The 8,912-nt window shown below is 40.7% G+C and overlaps 1 long non-coding RNA gene across 1 annotated transcript; it reads right to left on the bottom strand.

Annotated features, from left to right (window-relative positions):
- Positions 1-5,183: 5,183 nt before the first annotated feature.
- On the bottom strand, positions 5,184-7,346 carry LOC145555007 (uncharacterized). Its single transcript, XR_014091040.1, has 2 exons — positions 5,952-7,346; positions 5,184-5,877 (listed from the first exon to the last, which is right to left on the bottom strand). It is a non-coding gene; the product is annotated as an uncharacterized LOC145555007 (long non-coding RNA).
- Positions 7,347-8,912: the final 1,566 nt, after the last annotated feature.

Genomic DNA, 8,912 nt, shown 5'->3' on the forward strand with positions numbered 1-8,912 from the left:
GACCCCCGACCAGGTGTGCTACGTTCACAGATTAATTAGCTCCAGTAAAACGAGCAGAAACCATGAATAAACTGGCAAAAACAACTTGGGAAAATAACCTCAATTGCTCCATTCAGTACTCCAGTCCCTCATTTCCGACGTCCATCATGGCGCCTCGAATGATTAAGTGACGTAGTTGCAAAGCGTCAATATAGGCAGTTGCCCAGGACGGCATCAGAAAGGGGTGGGTCACCCAAGAACCAAAAAAATGAAATATTCTATTTGCCAGCTGTTCCCTTAATAAGTTTGCTACTATTCTGCAGTGGAATAAGTTTCCGATAGTTTGTGTTGAGCACTGGAAGATTACGTTACCTGCTTTCTGCTACAAAAACAAACAGATGATTGGTTGTATTTTAGTTGGTAAGTTGCCCAGGGCATCATTCCTGCAAGAATGTCTATACATCAAACTTACAAAGTTGGGCACAGTGATAATCACAACACTAGAGAGATTAATCTGATTGAAATTTTTAATCGATTGACAAGACACTTTGATCAGATCTTGAGGTTACTAACTCGTCTCAACACATTTGTTTTTACAGTAAAAACCACATTTTTTTTAGCTTTTAGGAGTTTCAGGACTCTATGCTTGGATGCCGTCCTGACAACTTTAACAACTGATTCACACTGAAAATGTCAGATGGCAAAAAATGGATGGCCTAATGTCTTTAGCAGCTACATCTCCCACTAGGCTTCATTTGAGCTGCTGCTGGCGGAAGTAGAGAAGTGCGAGTTGGTCATCCTGTCATCTTGGCCTAATGTAATAAGAAAATGTCTGCCCTAATAACTTAACAGCACTCGAACAAGACCAGACGGTAATGCTTTCACTTTTTCTTTACAATAGAGAGAAAATTGTGATCCAATGCACCAGACACCTTTTAAAACAACTCTATTGACATCACTGCACAACAGAAAAAATATTTCAGTATTAAACAAGCTTTTTTCCATCAAGACCATCAAGTTACAAAACCGTGCTTTTCATTTTATTGTTAATGTCTTAAATTCCTTCATGTTGAGCAAAAAGATATGGCAAAGATAATAAAAAAGTGAACATGTAAATCTTAAATGTTATTTAGTGTTTAGTTAGACTGGAAACACTAGGAGGTTACAAAATTCATTCAGCACGACACACAAGCTGTTCATGTCACATTATTCTTTGGTAACAGATTAGAAACAGAGAGGAATAATTTTAAACCATGCATAAGCACAAACCATTTCTATTTAGCTTGCTTATGCTTTATATAAGAACAAAAGCGGTTGATAAAAAGTCCTTGACTCAGACCAGTGGAGCATGCAGGAAACCAGGGGGTGCAGGTTGTTCTGGATGATGGACAGCCCACAGTGCTGACCTGAAAGCCCTGGACATGGCTGTGTTTGACTGTCTGTGAAGTTCGACACCGGTGTGAGCAGCATTCCCACTGGCTGTGCAGACGCTCTCACCTTGACCGCCTGCTTTGCGCTGCCTGAGGTCTGCCGGCTGCGCGTGAAGCCGTGTGTTCGCATCGCTGTCCAAGGTTCTGAATCATTACAGGACGGCTGCTGCTGCTTTGAATGGGCCGACGGGAATACTCTTAATTTTATGCACTTTGAATACAAATATTATATTGATGTTCTAAGAAGCTCCTTACATATTTCCTCACTTTTTGCTAGCATTGAACCGTATGTTTAGAAAATAACGCCTGAACGTTGCCATCTATGCATCTGATGCTGTAGAACCGGGGTGTCCAATGTGAGGCCTTCCCTCTGCTGTTCAAGAATTACAAATTTGACCCGTCCAGCAGAAGCAGTTGATGCAGATGGAGACTTTTTATTTTTAATATGGGTGATACTATTACTGATGTAATTTACTTACTTTGTGTTAAACATTTCCTTTGCATTTGTATTTTTATTTAAACAAAGCTTTTGTAAGTAAAACCACATTTATAAAGAGAGTTTTACTTGAAAGCAGACTTTGCTGCACCTAAATCAGTTTTTTATTGATTAAAATTGGCTAAATATTGGAAAACATTTTGAAAGAAAGTGACCCAAATCCTGTTTTTACAATTGAGAATACATTTGTTCAATTGAGCCCAAAAGAATTTGAACATAAGATGCCTTCCTTTTAAAATGGCAAGCATGCAAAATACTTTTTCAAGATCTAGGATGAATGACATCCCTGTCCTAGAAAAATACCCTGCCTCTCTAAAAAGAGAGGAACAAATCTGACTAATTTTTTCCTTGATTTTAGTTTTATTTATGTTTAATTTTAAACCTGCTTCTCTCTGTGTCAACTTGCTCACTAAAGAGGGAACCTTTTCTCACAACTATTAGGAATGTTAATAAATTTAACTGTGGTCTGTATACTCCCAATACTCCAAAAACCATTTCTCCTCTCATTCTTCACTTTAAGTAATGAACTAAAAGACATGCTGTTGTAATAATTTACTAGACTTTTCATTCTTTTCAAATCTTTCCAAAATTGACGTCTGATCATTTCCCACCAATCATATATTAATGTCAAGGTGTTTAAGATAAACTGAACTATTTGTTTGTCCACTAAGTTTCCTTTTAATTGATTTGATGTATAAAACGTGACATCGCTGATGGAAGATAAAACCTAGCAGGTATTTTAAGCTGCAATCTCCGTTGCTTTGGTAAAAAACACCTTGAATCATAAAAACATGATTTATGTGGTGAAAACTTTCGATGGGAAGCTTTACATAATTTATCCAAATCAAAATGTCATTTTTTCCAATACTTTTGTGGTATAATAGGTTTGTTGTATCTAATTCATTTTGAGTTTCTTGTAGAATTATACAAAAACAGGACATAAATCCGAACATCTGAGCAAAGATCAAAACTTAAATGTGTCTCAAACTTTTCTTTTCAGGCCTGTTTTAATTTTATTTAAGTAACGAGAAGGAGCCCGAGTTTAGCATTTCATCCAGTATATATTTGAAGCCCCACCCTAAATAAGTGAGAATGAAAAAGTTACTACAATCAACTTTTTGTCTTTGCTCTGTCATTTGTTTTTCAGAAACGTACACATGCAGAAATCCTGCATTAACAGGCAAACAACCACATTTATTACCTGAGGAGGCTCCAGATCTCCAGGATTGCTCATTTAATCAAACGGCAGACAATTGTGCTGTTTACTTTTATTCAAACAAAAAGCCCTGCTAAAGGAATTATTTTTATTCTAATCCAAGCAGCCTTTGAAAGCTTCCACCAGCTTTATGGGAGAATGATGAATATTCGACAGCAAACCCCAGTGGAAGAAGTCTTTATCATCAAACTCATTTTTTCCGGCTTTCCACAGAGCTTGGTTATATTCAGGAGGCAATAATTTCACAGAACAATACCACCTTCATCTAACATGGCTGTTGTAAGCCACCAGACAGAAAGGAGAAATCAAGGATTTCAACAAAGGAGGACGACGTCCATGCATCTCTGGAGAGGAACAAGCAGCTGTTAATTGTTAATAAGGAAGGAAAAACTCACTGGGGTTTCAGACTCAAGGTCGACTAAATGGGGAAAAAGAAGAAAACGAAGCCCAGAGGATATATTAGCGTGCAATTAAACCAGACATAATGAAAGTAATGGTATTGATTTAATTAAGATTATTTTAAATTACATATAGCCCATGAACTGTTAAGGTCTACGTATAGTCATTAAAAAAAGCGCTGCTGTTATTCATTCTTTCAGCTGCAGTAAAACAAATCTCTTAATTGAAAAAATGTGTCAGTGCAGGTTAAGAATCATTACTGTAACAAGAGCCGACCGCACTGCGAGCAGATCCTTAACGTTGCTCCAGCAGTGGCACTAAAAATTTAATTAACTTTTTTTTTTTTTCCAGCAGTACACTTTGTTGACATGATAACTAATGACAGTTATAACACTGTCATAAATTATTCCACAAAACTCTAAAAATGCTGCAGTTAAAACACAAAGTTTAGTGCAAACTTTATTCTGAGATATTTTGTTTTTAGTGCCAAATGAGATGTAAAATAAAACCAGAATGTCAACTGGCAATGAACTAATGAAGCATATTGAATAAATGTTATATATACCGTAGCATTTTAAAAATGTAGTCTATTTAAAATGTGCCTTAAAAGCAGACAGACATAATTCCATATATCCTGAATTATATGTTATTTTTAAATTGTTTAGAATCTGTTATGTTTTATAGACATGTGGAATGGCCAGCAAATATTGTTTTATAACAATCTTATTTTTTAACCATTGTTTCTTTTGTATTTCTTAGTGTTTGCAATGTTGTTCATTATTCTTTATTTAACAAACTTAACGACTTTGCAGAACATCTGTATTTATATATAAAAATTTAATTATCGCTAACGTCTGAAGACATCTGATTGCACAGGATTTTACAGTTTTTCTCAGTTGCTTTAGTGTCATTTTCACATCACTATTAACATTTGAACAGCAGCTACTGCATTTCTCAAAACAATTGAAAACCAAGTTGCTGACCTGCGAGTGCATGTAAAAATTTATAGTTTATTCCTCTAAAAGCAAATATTGAGGGAAACGACAACACCAAGGTAGTCAAATGTCTTTGTCATGTTTTCATTCCGTTTTCTGATAATAGAGATCTTGATGACACAACCTGAAAATAAAACGGACATTTGAAACACTCAGTTACACCAAGTTACAAAATTTTAACAACTGAAATGAGAACAAGAGGCTGAAAAGTTCACACTTTTACTGCATGTGCTCTTCGTGATTCTAACTGGGTCACAGCCTTGTGCAAAAGCAAACAACAAACTTATTTACAGCATAAGAAACACCTTTTGAGTGAAGCTGTGCTCAATTGTGAACAACATCAGAGAAATTATTCCTTTGGGAGACATGATGGAGAAATTCATGCAATGTTCAGATTCCGACAAGAAGTTCAATATTTTTGTGTGAAACTACTCAGGCAATGAACTGAGGACTATTAGTTTTATAGGGAATGATTACTCAGCATTCAATTTATACAACATAAATGATAATAAAATGTGGCGATACTAGACGGAAACTCAGATTTGGTGAACTTTTAGTTTTAATAGGTTGCACAACAACGCCACCCTGGGAATTTCACCCAGAGAATATTTCTTTTGGTATAAGGCACACAGGTTCAGTTATGCATGAATTTAGCACATCTGAGACAGTTTCAAATTTATAAAACAACCATTTATTAAGCTCTTTTTAAAACACTTTTTAAAACCAGTTTCTTTAAGAATGGGACACAAAGGAAAACAAAGAAAATCAAAGTAAGTGCAGTAGCTGAAGTTACCGGCCAGAGGGGGCGCTATAGGGACGGAATCCACCAAACACAGCAAACAAACAAAAAAAACCCTTTGACACACCAGACGCAGTGAGACAACCCCAAACTCAAGAATCACAGCACGCAGAAGAGGAAGACACCGTCACCACACCAACACCGCCACCGGACCTCAGCAACTGCAAAACAACAAAAGAAAAACAGTTAACCAAGATAACAATCTTAAACCTAATTAGAAAAAAACAATATCAGCCCAACTAAATAAAAGACAAAAAGGGCCGTAAGCAAAATAAGTAAAGTAATAGAAATTAACAATAGCCAATGCAAGTTAAAACATCAGGACCATGCGTGGCCCGCTTGTCATGCCACAACAGGAGGTGAAAGGGGTGCGCCGATGCCACACCCCAAACACCGCTTCGATGGAGGCGGATAATACCGCCGCAGTCCAACTTTAAAAACGACTGAGATGGAAGTCCGGGAAAACGAACGCCGACTGACAGATCCGGAAAACGAACGCAGACAGAGCAAAGCAGAGTAGATCCGAGCAGAACAGAGCAGCAATGGTCCAACTGTGGGGGGACCTAGGAAAAATTAATTAGCCACCATTTTAAATAAAACTAACAAACTATTGCTTAGATGAGCGTTAGTTTCCTACCTGCCAATCCAAACACGCACACACACTCGCAGAAGGAGGAAGAGAAGGAGCGCAGCGGCGCTTTACCTATAATCACAATTCAATTTAGATTTTCTGGCCAAGATCAGCTGAAGTGCAGGGAGAGAGAACACCTACCACCAGGATCTTAGTGTAGCACGCACCAGCCAGCCAGAGATTTTGTTACTTTCCGCTGCCAGAGTCCACAGGATGCAAGCCACACAGTGGAAGAGCAAAGACGACACATCCTGAATGAACGCCGCAGCTCCTTATATACCACGCCCACCTTAACAACCGGAACTTCTCACCTGACAACCACCTGTGTGGAATTAGGTGCATTTCTATACCACTACATTCTACCCCCCCTTCTTGCATCGTCGACCCGACGATGACCAATTCAAACCAATACCATTAGTTCCAAGGTCTAAACATCGCTGATACAGTTGACAGGGATGCAGAAGAACCTCCAGGAAGATCATCTCCTGCTGGCCGTGGAAGATGGTACACATTAGAATGTTGTCCAGCAGTTGTACGTTTGGAGCGACGTAGGGCCACTGGATCAAAACAGCTGACAGTTGGAACAGTCCCAGATGTAGAGGGTTCAGCAGATACAACTGGTTCACATGGTGACCCCGGTTCCCGGGATGCAGTTGGAGGCTGTGATCTACCAGAAGGTAAGTCAGAAGCAACCACCAGGGGTTGTTCACAAACAAACAGATCATAATCAAATGGGCCATTGTCCTCAGACAGTCCCTTTTCTACAGGAGGTAAGTTGTGAGGAGGAATGTGATCAGGAGGAACAACACCAACCACAGGCTTTAGCATGGTACGATGCACCTGTCTTACTTTACTCTGGTCATTCATAGGTGCGATGGTGTAAACAGAGCCATCCTCCTTTGGTGCCCTCAACACTTTATACTTAACAGAGCTCCATCGGTCCCTGGTCTTATGAGGCCCCCTAGCAGTAAAGTCACGCAAAAACACAAATTGACCTTCCTTTAGTGGCAGATGTTTCACATGAGTGTCATGGGCATGCCTTCGGCGATCTGCAGCATGTTTCAGGTGCTCTCTAGCCCCATCAAAGGCTACCTGCAAACGAACCTGATGCTCTTGAACCCACTCATGGACAGAACCACCAACTGGACTCTCAACTCTACCCAACAGGAAATCTAGGGGCAGTCTAGGTTCCTGACCAAACATCAAAAGGAAAGGAGACTCTCCAGTAGATTGGTGAGGAGTTGTGTTGTAGCAATAAAGAACCTGGGGCAAACAGGCATGCCAATCTCTTTTCCGAGATACAGGCAGCGTCCTTAACAGATTGTGCAGTGTCCGATTAAAACGCTCACATTGGCCATTTCCTTCTGGGTGGTATGGAGTGGTGCGTGATTTTATAATACCACTGCTGGATAAGTGAGCTCTCAAAGTTACGACCCTGGTCGGAGTGCAACCGAGCTGGAACACCGAACTTATAAAACCATTCAGACACCAAAACCTTAGCCACAGTGGCTGCTCGCTGATCCCGTGTGGGGACAGCAACAGTATATTTACTGAAAACATCCGTCAAGACCAAGACATTTTCTAAGCCATTCTGAGTGGGCTCTAAGGTGGTATAATCAATAGCCAAAATTTCATTAGGACGTGACGCTAGTAAATGTCCCATGTAGCCATGAGCTTTAGGGTGGACATCCTTTGCCACCTGGCACCTCTCACAAGCCTGGCACCATTGGGCCACTTCAGAGGCCATATGAGGCCAGTAACACCGGGACCGCAAGAGCGCCAAAGTTCGCTCCACTCCCTGGTGACCATGTTCTTCATGGACTTGGGTCAGAACATCTTTAATTAGCACACTTGGTAGCACCAACTGGAACACAACATCACCCCGTCAGATCTAAATACCCTTCGATAGAGAACTCCATTCTCTCGACAAACCGGTCCCACTGTCGAAGCAAAACCAACGTGGATGAAGACAACTGGGCCCGCTCCTCTCGACTGGGATGCTGTCCCCTCTTCCAGAACACCAACATGTCTTGTAAAACAGGATCTGCCTGCTGCAAAGCACAAAGTTCAGCTGTAGTATGCTGTGGCAAAACTGCAACAACTGCTTGGGTTGCCTCAACCTTTTCAATCCCCAAAGCTTCCTGCAATGCTCTAGGCATAGCTGTACCTGGAAGCATGACTTTCACATCTGGTGGATCAGGTGGGTGCTGGCGAGAAAGTGCATCAGCATTGGAGTTACTCCGACCTGACCGGTACTTTATCTCAAAATCAAAAGATGCTAGCTGAGCAGCCCACCTCTGTTCAGTGGCAGCCAATTTAGCGGTGGACAGATGGCTGAGAGGGTTGTATCGGTGTAGACAATACATCTGTTCCCCACAGATACTCCCTAAACTTGTCAGTCATGGCCCACTTAAGGGCCAGAAACTCAAGCTCATGGAGCTGTAATTTACCATGTTTCGCTCTGTGGGTCTCAAACCTCGACTGGCATAAGCAATCGGTCTCACCTTGCCTCCTGCATCTGAGAGAGAACTGCTCCCAAGCCACCATGGCTGGCATCAACCTCCAAGATAAATGGCTGAGTGAAATCTGCATAGGCCAACACTGGTGTTGTTATCAACTTAGCCTTCAGGATTTCAAAGCTCTTTCGACATCATCAGTCCAACATGCAGCAAGTCCACAATCTGATTTCTTACCAGCTTTGGCACCAGTACACTGAGCCACAGCTTATGCAAAGGAGCTGCCAGTTTTGCAAAACCTTCCACAAAACGACGGTAATAACTGGCAAAGCCAAGGAACGACCGAAGTTCTGAAACTTAGAGGGAGTTGGCCAGTTGGCTACAACTTCAACTTTACTAGGATCTGTAGCAACCCCTTCACCAAGATACATGTCTAATACGTACCTTTTTGAAAGAAGGAACATTTACTGAGCTTTGCTTTAAGCCCCTGTTGTAAAAGTCGATCCAGCAC

This window comes from Poecilia reticulata, chromosome 15, assembly GCF_904066995.2.
Source record: "Poecilia reticulata chromosome 15, P_reticulata-male-v2, whole genome shotgun sequence".
NCBI lineage: Eukaryota > Metazoa > Chordata > Actinopteri > Cyprinodontiformes > Poeciliidae > Poecilia > Poecilia reticulata.